The sequence below is a fragment of the Mauremys reevesii genome, linkage group 4 (assembly GCF_016161935.1).
Source record: "Mauremys reevesii isolate NIE-2019 linkage group 4, ASM1616193v1, whole genome shotgun sequence".
In the NCBI taxonomy this organism is placed as follows: Eukaryota; Metazoa; Chordata; order Testudines; family Geoemydidae; genus Mauremys; species Mauremys reevesii.
Genome location: NC_052626.1, coordinates 62732876 through 62746378, shown reverse-complemented (window position 1 = coordinate 62746378; position 13503 = coordinate 62732876). Strand labels below are relative to the sequence as shown.

At 43.4% G+C, this 13503-nt stretch overlaps 2 protein-coding genes across 7 annotated transcripts in view; one reads left to right on the top strand and one right to left on the bottom strand.

Annotated features, from left to right (window-relative positions):
• Positions 1-2215, bottom strand: part of SNAP23 (synaptosome associated protein 23) — a 40936-nt gene extending 38721 nt beyond the window's left edge. Inside the window, exon 1 of one of the 4 annotated variants that reach the window (XM_039535556.1) lies at positions 2083-2215. The gene's annotated coding sequence lies outside the window, so the exon portion shown is untranslated. The other 3 variants (XM_039535554.1, XM_039535555.1, XM_039535557.1) reach the window with 3 other exon arrangements.
• Positions 2216-2290: 75 nt separating this feature from the next.
• Positions 2291-13503, top strand: part of ZNF106 (zinc finger protein 106) — a 76705-nt gene continuing 65492 nt past the window's right edge. For 2 of the 3 annotated variants that reach the window (XM_039535546.1, XM_039535545.1), the window contains exon 1: positions 2291-2480. The gene's annotated coding sequence lies outside the window, so the exon portion shown is untranslated. The remainder of the gene's footprint in view (positions 2481-13503) is intronic. The other variant, XM_039535547.1, reaches the window with a different exon arrangement.

Sequence of the window (13503 nt, the reverse complement as noted above, 5' to 3'; positions counted from 1 at the left end):
TAAAAGTTTATAAAGCACCCCAAGACATTTGGATAAGAACTAGGGAAGAGTTGTTTAATATCTATTAAGCTTACTAGGGGTTGCTGCCTTGAAAGTTTGCTGACAGAGAGGCAGGACCTACCAGTTTTACGTTCTAAATCACTAAAAACAGAAATTTTATTTCTTTTAAACTACCTGATAGCATTTCTTAGGTACTCTGAGTTCACACAGAAAGCCGATAACAGGATCTCTCCCTTATAAAGGCCAGGAAGAAAGACTATCAAATTAGTTGTTTAAAACCCAACATGGAACAAGATTCATGCAATTTATCATATGTTCTAGATCTGCACAAAGGTTTGATAAACAAACAATATAAGCATGGTTTGCGTGTGCTGCAAAGGCAATGAGTAGCATAAGGGTTCCATGTCCCTAATAATCTCTTTCAGCTATCACCTAATCTAGAGACTTTCCCAAACTCTTTCTGCAGAGATGAGGGGCTCTATAAGGATACAGAAACAAATTGCTCTTCTAAAAGCATCTTGAAGACAGCAGCTAACATTCTTCAGTGTGATGTGCCAATGGTTAAGAACCATTAAGAAAGGGATAAATAGGACAGCAAATACCATAATGCCACCATATAAATCCATGGTACTCCCACATCTTAAATACCACATGCAAATCTGGTCGCCCCATCTCAAAAAATATATATATTACAACTGGAAAAGGTACAGAGAAGGGCAACAAAATGATTAGAGGGATAGAACAGCTTCCATATGAGGCGAGATTAAAAAGACTGGGACTTTTCTGTTTGGAAGAGATGACTGGGGGGATATGAAAGAGGTCTATAAAATCTTGACTGGTGTGGACAAAGGGAATAATGAAATGTATTTACTCCTCCACATAACACAATAACTAAGGGACACCCAATGAAATTAATAGGCAGCAGGTTTTAAACAAACAAAAGGAAGTACTTCTTCCGACAATGCACGGTTAACCTGTGGAACTCTCTTGCCAAGGGGTCTCGTGAAGGCCAAAACTATAACAGTGTTTAAAAAAAGAACCCTATATGTTCATGCAGGATAGGTCCATCAGTAGTTGTTAGCCAGGATTGTCAGGGATATAATAACATGCTCTAAATGTCCCTAGTCTCTGTTTACCAGAAGCTTGGAGTGGACAACAGGGCATGGATCACTTGATGATTACCTGTTCTGTTCATTCCCTCTGAAGCACCTGGCATTGGCCACTGTTGGAAGACAGGATACTGGGCTAGGTGGACCATTGGTCTGACCCAATATGCCCATTCTTATGGTGTGGGCCATTCTTATTTCTAATGCTTAAACACTTACATTTTCTTCTCTATCTAGGTACATATCTGCCACCCAACATCATTTCCTGGAGCTCAGCACTTCTCTATTACACATGCTAAACAGCACTCACTGAGTGCATTATAAAAACACATTTTAAACACATGTGTCAGGAGATAATAAGCACGAGTGAACACACAGCTAAGTCCCCACAGTGATTCGAACTGGAGATATCGCCAATTCCCCACTACCTTTGTAGCTAGTAATTGGTGAAGCCTTTTAGCAGAGAGGGCGCCTCCCCGGGAGAGGGCAGCACGGTCACAGCTCCGCAGGGTGGGGAGAGCCTCCAGGCCCGATCACTGGACTCTGAAATCCACTCCCTGTAACTCACCGCCCCGTCTCCTGCTCCCGTCCCAGCCTCACGCCTGGAGCCCGCACGAAGGCCAGACTCATGGGCAAAGGGAGCCAGCCCGTGCGTGGGGCAGCCCAGCCCGTGCGTGGGGCAGCCCAGAGCGCTCTCTAGCCCAGCCCAGCGCACCTGACCCGGACTCCGCCCTGCTCCCACCCCACCTACAGCCGCCCCGCTCCCCAGAGTGACGGGGCGCCGCACCCGGAGATTTCCTGCTCCTCCCACCTGCAGCCGCCGCCCTTCGGCCGCGCTTCCAACAGCCGCCGCCGCCACGCTCGAGTCCAGCCCACGCACGGAACCGTCGCTTTAATGCCCCATCCCGAGACTCCCCGCACCACCGACACCTGCCCGGCACCAACCCCACCGGAACCGGAAACCAGCGCCGCCCACCTGACAACACAGCGGGGGTGGGGCCAGGGGCACTTTCAACATGGCGAAGAGAAAGGCACCTCGTTGGCCACACCCAGCATGGCGGCCGGACCCGGTCTCGCGAATCGCCACCCGGCAGAGCAGGGAGAGAGCCAGCGATTGGCTAGAGCCACGCGCCGCTGAAATGACCATTTCCCAGAATGCAAGGCGTTTGCTGTGCTCGCTGATTGGCTGCGGGAACGCACGCTCCTCTTGTCCTGCGCCGCGGGTCCCTTTCGGGTCGCGAGTGCGACTCGCTTCCGCCGTTTTCCCGTGGGAGCCGCGGGGGGGCCCGGGTAGGTGGTGGGGCCTGCTCGGTCCGGGCCGCGTGATGGGCGGCGGGGCTGCTGCGCTGTTGTGGAACCAGGAGGACGCGGCCTGTGAGTAGGGGGCTGTGGCGGGCAGGGGCTCGCGGCGCTGGGGCTGGGATCGGTAGTGGCTCAGGAGTGTGGCGGCGGGTTATGGAGATCCGGTCGGATGCCGGGGGAGACAGGCATAGGAGGCGGCGGTGGGCTCCGTGACTGTGGGAAGGCGGGCGGGCGGGACGGCTCTTGCACCGTAAAGAGAGCGTGTTCTTCCTAACGCCGAGCCTCTCGATCTTTTGCTATTGGGCTGGGTAGAATTTCACTTGTTTTAAAGCAAACACCCATTTACAGATCTTTAACTCCTCACTGAGAGCCATGCTGGGTGCTAAACTCTGCCAGTAGTAGCCGCCCCCCTTTATGACCATCCGAAGAAGTGAGCTGTAGCTCACGAAAGCTCATGCTTAAATAAATTTGTTAGTCTTTAAGGTGCCACAAGTACTCCTGTTCTTTTTGCGGATACAGACTAACACGGCTGCTACTCTGAAACCTCACTCACTCTGTCCCACAGGTGTTTTAAGTTAAAGTAGGCACACATCTGAAAACAGGTGTGAACTTGCGTCTAAATATGTTCAGTGAGTGAGCTCGTTAGTGTGCAAATGTTATTCTTGTAATATGCCAAAATATCACCAGGATGCGTTTTGGAAGATTTTGCATTTTAAAGTAAGCACTTACACTTATGAATACGTTACCCCCAAAAAATTTCGGTTTTTTAAAATGTCACATGAACTTTTCTCTTCTGATTTCTGTTATGAAAAAAACATATGAACTGTGGGTAAAAGTTTCAGAGTAGCAGCTGTGTTAGTCTGTATCCATAAAAAAGACAGGAGTACTTGTGGCACCTTCGAGACTAACAAATTTATTTGAGCATAAGCTTTCGTGGGCTACAGCCCACTTCATCAGATGCATAGAATGGAACACACACCCACCCACCCACCCACCATGAAAAGGTGGGAGTTGCCCTGCCAATCAATCCTTTAAGTGTAGTTTTGAAAGAAATTATAACTGACTTCATTTATTCTCTGGCTAATTGGCTTCTTTTGTTTCTTGAATTTTTTTATTTCACATAAGATACTGTTTCCTTCAAAGAAGGTCTAGGATTTGTGGTCTTCATGGACCAGATATGTTCTGAGGAATGGTTTGAAGGAGAAGGGGATTGAGGTGTGATATGATGTTCGGTCCTGTTGTTGGACCTTCCTGATGTCTGTCATTCCTCCATTCACTACTCCTTTGAGTCCCTCCTCTAAATACCAACACAGATAAATTCTTATGGTATGCCTGTACTGCAAAAAGAAAATAAATCCAAAACCCTGTGGCAGTGAGTCTTAGAGCCTGGGTCAACTGACTTGGGTGAGCTCTATGGGTCTACGGCAGAGGTGGGCAAACTATGTCCCACAGGCCGCATGTGGCCCGCCAGCTGTTTTAATCTGGCCCTCAAGCTCCTGCTGGGGAGCAGGGCCTGGGGCTTACCCTGCTCCAGTGCTCCAACTGGGGAGCAGCGTTAGGGGCCGCTCCCTGCAGCTCCCAGAAGCAGCAGCATGGTCCCTTTCTGGCTCCTATAGATAGTGACAGCCAGGGAGCTCCGCTCTGCACACTGCCCCAAACGCTGGCCCTGCAGCTCCCATTGATCAGGAACTGCAGCCAATGGGAGCTGCAGGGGTGGTGCCTGTGGATGGGGCAGCGTGCAGAACTGCCTGGCCACGCCTCCATATAGGGGCCAGAGAAGGGACATGCCCCTGCTTCCGGGAGCCGCTTGAGGTAAGCGCTGCCCAGAGCCTGCACCCCAACCCTCTGCCACAGCCCTGATCCCCCTCCTGCACCCTGAACTCCTCATTTCTGGCCCCACCCCAGAGCCCGCACCCCCTCCCGCATCCAACCCCAATTCTGTGAGCATTCATGGCCCGATACACAATTTCTATTCCCAGATGTGGCCCTCTGGCCTAAAAGTTTGCCCACCCCGGTCTAAGGCCTTGTCTACACTACAAAGTTTTGTCGGCAAAAGTTATGCTGCTTTAATTAAAACCACTGGCTCCTTGTGTCAGCAGAGTGCATCCACACTAACAGCTCTTGCATCGACAGAGCAGTGCACTGTGGTAGCTATCCCGCTGTGCAACTGACTGCAGGGTGCTTTGGGAAGGGTTTGTAATGCCTCATGGGGCAGATTTCTCAATCCCATCTTCCGGGGCATCCTAGTAGATTGTCAGCGCTTTTTCAACTGAAGTGTGGGGTGGGCGGAAGGAGAGGAGAATGGTGTGTTTGCGGCGGGGGAGACAGCAGGCTGACAGGCCTATCCTGAGGCATGGGGATGGGGATACCCCCCAACATCAGGCCTTGACTCTGGTCAGCATAGCAGTCTCTCCTGAAGCAGCCTGCTCTGCCTGCCTGTCTATGGTTCTGTGATTCCTACAGCCTCCTCAGCTACCAGGATTGGCATCCTGAGCAGCTCTGTGAGCTCTCAGCTCTGGCACAGCCGTCCCCCGCCTCCCCTTCCTGCCTGCCAGCCACTGTGTTCCTAGTGCAGGTAAGAACAGGAGCATTCTACATTAATGATTTGCTCTTTGTTCCCCAAATGGAAGCAGAATACTCATCTGTCAGATACTTCCTGGAGCTTTGAAAGGCGAGGAGTACATGCCTGCAGGGCAGCGGAGATCAAAACAGTGAGCAGAGCTGTCACAGCAGGCATTGTGGGATACTGGTGGAAGCCAGTTATGTCAACAAAACAGTGTCCACATTGACACTTTGTCACTTTAACTTGGCTACAAAAAGGTTTGTCTCTTGTTAGGTGGTTTTATTTTGTCATCAAAACAGCGGAGTTTTGCTGCCAAAAGTAGCTTTTTAGTGTGTACGCAGCCCCTGTTTTTTGCCGACAAAACTTTGTAGTGTAGACAAGGCCTAAAAGTAGCGCAATGCAGACATTCTTGCTTGCACTGGAGTTTGGGCTCTAGGCTTTAGCCCCAGCAGGAACCTCTACACAGCTATGTTTAGCTCCATAATGCAAGCCCAAGTCAATTGACCTGGGCTCTGAGACTTGCTGCTGTGGGGATTTTTTTTGCTTGCACTGTAGGTGTACCCTTAGATCCCTGTCCTGTAAACACTAAGGCATTTAAGTATCTTTATTATTGTAAGTGATTCATGTGGACCCACTTGCATGAATGAAGTTATATATTTTCTAGGGCTGTCGATTAATCACAGTTAACTCACGCGATTAACTCAAAAATTAATCTTGATTTTAAAAAAATTAATCAGAGTTTTAATTTTAAACAGTAGAATACCAATGGCAATTTATTAAATATTTTTGGATGTTTTTCTATATTTTTAAATATATTGATTTCCATTAAACAGAGAATACAAATTGTACAGTGTTCACTTTTATATTTTTTATTACACATTTGAACTGTAAAAATAAACAAAAGAAATAGTGTTTTTCAATTCACCTCATACAGGTACTGTAGTGTGATCTCTTTATCGTGAAAGTGCAACATACAAATGTAGATTTTTTTTTGTTTTGTTACATAACTGAACTCAAAAACAAAATAATGTAAAACTTTAGAGCCTACAAGTCCACTCAGTCCTACTTCTTGTTCAGACAATCACTAAGGCAAAGAAGTTTGTTTACATTTACAGGAGATAATGCTTCCTGCTTCTTATTTACATCATCTGAAAGTGAGAACAGGCATTCACATGGCATTTTTGTAGCCGACATTGCAAGGTATTTACGTGGCAGATATGCTAAACATTCATATACCCCTTCATGCTTCAGCCGCCATTCCAGAGGACATGAACTCTTTGGGGGAGAATTGTATGTCCTCTGCTCTGTTTTACCCGCTTTCTGCCATATATTTCATGTTATTGCGTCTCGGATGATGACCCAGCACATGTTGTTCATTTTAAGAATACTTTCACTGCAGATTTGACAAAACACAAAGAAGATACCAATGTGAGATTTCTAAAGATAGCTACAGCACTCAAACCAAGGTTTAAGAATCTGAAGTGCCTTCCAGAATCTGAGAGGGATGAGATGTGGAGCATGCTTTCAAAAGTCTTAAAAGAGCAACACTCTGATGCAGAAGCTACAGAACCCGAACCAACAAAAAAGAAAATAAACTTTCTGTTGGTGACATCTGACTGAGATGATTAAAATGAACGTGCTTCGGTCCATACTGCTTTGGATAGTGATCAAGCAAAACCCGTCATCAGCATGTATGCATGTCCTCTGGAATGGTGGTTGAAGCATGAAGGGACATACAAATCTTTAGCTCATCTGGCACATAAGTATCTTGCAATGCCAGCTACAACAGTGCCATGCAAACACCTGTTCTCCTTTTCAGGTGACATTGTAAACAAGAAGAGGGTGGCATTATCTCCTGCAAATGTAAACAAACTTATTTGAGTGATTGGCTGAACAAGAAGTAGGACTGAGTGGACTTGTAGGCTCTAAAGACTTAAATTGTTTTGGTTTTGAATGCGGTTTTTTGTTACATAATTTTACATTTGTAAGTTCAACATCATGGTAAAGAGATTGCACTACAGTACTTGTATTAGTACTCTTGCATCTGAAGAAGTGGGTATTCACCCACGAAAGCTCATGCTGCAAAACGTCTGTTAGTCTATAAGGTGCCACAGGATTCTTTGTTGCTTTTACAGATCCAGACTAACACGGCTACCCCTCTGATACAGTACTTGTATTAGGTGAATTGACAAATACTACACCTCTACCTCAATATAACACTGTCCTTGGGAGCCAAAAAAAATCTTACCACGTTATAGGTGAAACCGCGTTATATTGAACTTGCTTTGATCCACTGGAGTGCGCAGCCCTGCCCTCCAGAGCATTGCTTTACCACATTATATCCAAATTCGTGTTATATTGGGTCATGTTATATTGAGGTAGAGGTGTATTTGCTTATTACAGTGCAAATATTTGTAATCTAAAATAACTATAGCATGAGCACTGTACACTTCGTATTCTGTTGTAATTGAAATCAATATATTTGAAAATGTAGAAAACATAGAAACTATTTAAATGGTATTCTTATTGTTTAACAGTGTGATTAATTGTGCGATTAATCACGATTTAATATTTTTAGTATCAGAGAGGTAGCCATGTTAGTCTGGTTCTGTAAAAGCAGCAAAGAATCCTGTGGCACCTTATAGACTAACAGACGTTTTGCAGCATGAGCTTTCGTGGGTGAATGCCCACTTCGTCAGATGCAAGAGTGGAAATTTCCAGGGGCAGGTAAATTATAAGCAAGCAAGAAGCAAGCTAGAGATAACGGGGTTAGATCAATCAGGGAGGATGAGGCCCTGTTCTAGCAGTTGAGGTGTGAAAACCAAGGGAGGAGAAACTGGTTCTGTAGTTGGCAAGCCATTCACAGTCTTTGTTTAATCCTAAACTGATGGTGTCAAATTTGCAAATGAACTGAAGCTCAGCAGTTTCTCTTAGAAGTCTGGTCCTAAAGTTTTTTTGCTGGAGGATGGCCACCTTAAGATCTGCTATTGTGTGGCCAGGGAGGTTGAAGTGTTCTCCTACAGGTTTTTGTATATTGCCATTCCTAATATCTGATTTGTGTCCATTTATCCTTTTCCTTAGAGACTGTCCAGTTTGGCCGATGTACATAGCAGAAGGGCATTGCTGGCATATGATGGCATATATTACATTGGTGGACGTGCAGGCGAATGAACCGGTGATGGTGTGGCTGATCTGGTTAGGTCCTGTGATGGTGTTGCTGGTGTAGATATGTGGGCAGAGTTGGCATCGAGGTTTGTCGCATGGATTGGTTCCTGAGCTAGAGTTACTATGGTGCGGTGTGCAGTTACTGGTGAGAATATGCTTCAGGTTGGCAGGTTGTCTGTGGGCAAGGACTGGCCTGCCACCCAAGGCCTGTGAAAGTGTGGGATCATTGTCCAGGATGGGTTGTAGATCCCTGATGATGCGTTGGAGGGGCTTTAGCTGGGGACTGTATGTGATGGCCAGTGGAGTCCTGTTGGTTTCTTTCTTGGGTTTGTCTTGCAGTAGGAGGCTTCTGGGTACATCTCTGGCTCTGTTGATCTGTTTCCTTATTTCCTCGTGCGGGTACTGTAGTTTTGCGAATGCTTGGTGGAGATTTTCTAGGTGTTGGTCTCTGTCTGCGGGGTTAGAGCAGATACGGTTGTACCTCAGTGCTTGGCTGTAGACAATGGATCTTGTGGTGTGTCCGGGATGGAAGCTGGAGGCATGAAGGTAGGCATAGCGGTCAGTAGGTTTTCGGTATAGGAAAGAGAAACTGCTGAGCTTCAGTTCATTTGCAAATTTGACACCATCAGTTTAGGATTAAACAAAGATTGTGAATGGCTTGCCAACTACAGAATCAGTTTCTCCTCCCTTGGTTTTCACACCTCAACTGCTAGAACAGGGCCTCATCCTCCCTGATTGATCTAACCTCGTTATCTCTAGCTTGCTTCTTGCTTGCTTATATTTACCTGCCCCTGGAAATTTCCACTCTTGCATCCCACGAAGTGGGCATTCACCCACGAAAGCTCATGCTGCAAAACGTCTGTTAGTCTATAAGGTGCCACAGGATTCTTTGCTGCTTAATATTTTTAATTACTTGACAGCCCTAATATTTACTTAAGTGTTTGTCAGTTTGGGCCTGCAATTTGCTGTCACTGTTGTATTTCATTTTAAACAACCTTGCTTTTAGTCTTGCTATTATTTACTCTCCTCCGTGCCCTCCACCTCCCCGCCCAACTTAGTGCTGCTGAAGGGATTGTTTCTGGCTTGTCAGCCCTGGATATGGTATGACCTCTGTTTACATAACAGGTGCATCATGAGCAGCAGCAGTGTAAGTTCCCTGTATCACCAGGGATTCTAGTTTTCTGTTATTAAAAAGCCCCAAATTCTCCAGTTAAAAAAACAGAAGAATCAGCGTTTTTCCATGATTAAAATGAAATGCTGAACTTTAGTTTCCCTAGCCACAATATATATAGGTATCAGTTGAACACAATGTTTTATTGATATATTTACAATTTTTAAGCAAGTTCAAAGCGTACCAGTGTCATCAGTCATTATTACAAAATAAAATTAACAGAATGATCCAGTCACAGTGTATTGTTTACTGTTGTCGATGGTCCTGCTGTTTCAGTCTCTTGTTTTCATTTCTTTGCATTCAGTTTATGTTTGGTGCTTTTCATGTGGTCTACAATTGTCTGATTTTGAATGTAATCTAAGACTTGCTGCATACAGTACAAAACAGCACATTACCATCAATGTGAAATTTGTCCTTGCCAAACTCAGTGTTTAGGGGCGATTTTTCAAGTTTTCAGCATCTTTTCATAACTTTCATTACTTATGTCTGGAGGCTGACATAAAATTTGAGATGCATTAAAATATGAACCCCTATATGCCATTGAGTAACCAGAAGCAATTTACTGGCGTCTGGTTAGCTATGTAAATTTAAAGCACATTCAAAAATCAACCCCAGGATGGGAGGTTGCATACATTGAATAAGCAAACTGGTACTTTTACTAAAATTTAGTTAATGTTTTTATTTTTCCACAAAATCTAAACACTTTTTTTTTTTTAAACAGAAAAATGCAAATTCCTCTTTTTTCCATGGCAAATTGATTTCTAGGATGCCGGCACATCACAGCTATGCCTCAGCTCTGAACTGGAAGGATTATGAAAGGGTAACTCAGTTTCCAGGGCCTGTCTGCTGGAACTTCTAACAGCGGTGAAAGACAACTTCTTTAAGCATTGCCACATGTCTCTCTCTCTCCCTCCCTCAATATAGACTAACTTCACGTTAGATTTCATTAATAAGAGGTGTTCCATTCTCATGCTTCCAGTTCAGAGGCCAAGAATGAATCAAACCAGTGGCTGGCTGTAAACTAATGGTATCTTAATATCTGAATCACTCTGAGCAAAATATATTTCACTTTATAGTCCATATTTCTCTTATGCGGTCACCAAACTATCTTAACTTATATAAGACTCCCATATCCAGCACTGAGAATAATACTTAGCGTTTATGTATTGCTTTTCATATTCGAAGTGCTGTACGAATGTTGATCTTAATTTATCTGCTTTATAGGAATGCTGTAATCTCCATTTAACAGGTTGGTAAACTGAGTCAATTTACCTTGGTCTTATGTTTTATTAAAGTTTGTCTTTGCAAAATTGAATATTTGGGCCAAATTTAAATTCATAAAAGTCTCTTTGCATCAAGTAGTTGGAAGTGTCTATGATTAATTCTGCCACCAGGTGGTGATACAGGGTTTTTCTTGTTTTTATAAACCGTTTTAGCAGGGCAACAGGAAAATTACAGAAGAAAATATTGTACATTGCAAGGAATTTCTCAGTTTTATAGAAGTCCCCCCCCCCCCCCTTGTATGTTGTAACTGATTTTTTCCATTAAATTTTACTAATTTTTTGCTCCAAATACAAGATCCCTCTTCACTAAACAGCTATTGCCAGGAACAGATGAGAAGAAATCCTGTTCAAAGGTTTTCTTGAAAACTAGTGTTGAAAGATGGTTTAACTTCTTGCATAGATGAAAATTTTTTTGAGATGTAGTGGAAAGTGTGATAGACATGAGATGTCTATCATATTGCACCAGGCTTCTGTCACACTTTATCTTGCTTTTGTTTTCTTTTGATGTTGGAAAATTCCATCCACTCTAGTTGTTAAGATGTTCTCAGTTTCAGCTGAGGGAAGGTCATAGGGACCCATTGCCAGTAACTAATGGCTATTAACTTTTGTGTTGAAACTTCTGGGATCTTGAAGTGTATCTGTAATAAATAAGGGAAACCCTTGCAGAAGCACCCATAGCATGAAATGGCTACCTGGCCCTTTTCCTTGCAGTGGAATAGTGCATCTAAACCCCAGTTCAACAAGGTACTTAAGCATGTTTTTAACTCTAACTTGAGTGCCTGGAATAGCTGGTGTGGATGGATGCCTGTTACACCATTTTGCCCTTTATAATGCAGCCTTCATCTGTGACTGAAGGGATAATTGAAATCCTCACAATAAGGACCGGCAGACCTCTTTCCAGAAGCATCAAACTCCCCAATATTAGTTTTCACAGATGGTCACATATTGAAAAACACATTATCAAATGCCAACATACAGCAAGTTGAGTGCATGCTGGCATAATCAGTCTAACTTATAGGTGAATATCAGTTATCTTATAAAACTATAGTTACCCAAAACAACTTGAATATCTTGGGTTTTGGTGCTCGTTGTTTCATGAGTTATACAGTTGTGATATGTGGAAAGAAATTAAAATGTTACAAGTGTATATATACTAGAGGAAGGATGGGATGGTTCAGTAATTAGGTTGCTAGCCTGGAAGTTGGAATGCCTAGAACTCAGGATACCTGGATTTATTTCCATGCTCCACAATAGGCTTCCTTTGTGACTTTGGGCAAATCACTTAATTTGTGTGCCTCAGTTCTTAAGTAGTAAAATGGGTATAATAGTTCTTCCCTAGAAGGGGTTTTGTAGTATAGATATATTTAAAAAAAAAAAAAAGGCTTGGATGCTAGGGGCGAAATGTTTTAAAATAATTTCTTTAACACTGAAGTTATTAAACTTCTACATCCACCCTTGACAAAAAAATTCACTTTTCTTTTGTCCATTACTCTTGCATCAGGGCTTCAAAAATCTAAATTTGTACTCTATTTCCGCAGCAACCTGGGCAAAAGTGTATATTTAGAGGACACTTCTTTAAGGTTCAGTTAAAAAAAGAATGCATAGCTTTTGTTGTCCAGTTGGAGGTTTCAGATTTTGACTCCCTAGGAATTAAAAAAAAAATCTGAAAAAGAGCCTTGCTGTATATGGAAAAACTGCTCTATGCAGAGTTTCAGAGCTGAGTTGGTGAAGAGCACAATCTACAATACTTAAATAATTGGTATTATTAAACAGACATGTTGGTTAAAATATTGTTAGATAAGCAAGAAAATTTATGCTAGTAACAGTTTAGATGACAAACAGAAAACTTTGAAACTCTAATTTACATTCTGTTATGCTATCTGTTTTCTTTTTGCATTTCAGACAGCTTGGAGAATGAAAATAAAATGATCAGTTTCAATTTTGTATAGCTGTTTTCACTTTTTGGTTCTCATTTGTTTTGTATAACACTTTAAATATGCAAACTCTGTAGTTCAGTGTTGATGCTGCATACCTTGCAGGGGGATATTTAGATACAAACAAACATCTTCCTTAAGTTAAAACAAACAAACAAAAAAAGCCTACCTCTATTAATATTAAGCATAATAAATTCTTAATTATAGGGACCTGAATTTTGGGCCTAAGGTGCCCGGCAATGTCCCTTTTGCCATACTATTTTAGGTGGAAGTATAAAATTTTTGAAGGCTGAGTGTTACTTCACAGAATCTTCTATGTGACTGTGAGCAGATGGGCAGAGTGACCTGGAATCGGATGATCAGCAATCTTTAAACTAAATATGATGCAGCAGAGCAGTAGTTCTTTGCAGTGCTTTATTCAAGCTCAGCCCTTTTGCAGTCTCTTGCTCAAATAGGCTGAGAGTACTGCTAAGGTCAGCAGTGGACCTCTTTTTTCGCCCCCCTTTCCCTCCCTAAGACTTTTACCATAGCCCTTTGTTGTGGATTACCTCTTTGTAATCCTGTCCCTTCCTATTTCTTATAGTACCTGCAAATACTACAGTTGCCTTAAAAATGGGAAGGCAATGGGACTCTAGTTGGACTACAGAACTTGTGTGATCAGTTGCTGGGGGAGAGTGGAGTCACTAATTTAGCAAAAGCGCTCTGCGCCTTCCTACCATAGGCTGCGAACAGCACCAAGGCAATCTGCATTGCAGAGATGAACTTCTAGGCCTCCCAGGTTTTTCAAGCAGATAGAACATATGTTCTATCTGCTAGGACTGTCTAAAAGATGAATGTCCTTATGTGGGAGCTTGAACTAAAGATCTCTTTGAGGAGTCCTGAGGATTTCCAAGCAGCTGGTATGTTAGGCAGTCCTCACACTCCACTTCAGCTGTGGCTTTATATAGTCTGAATACTCAGCCATTGATCTGTAGCAAAT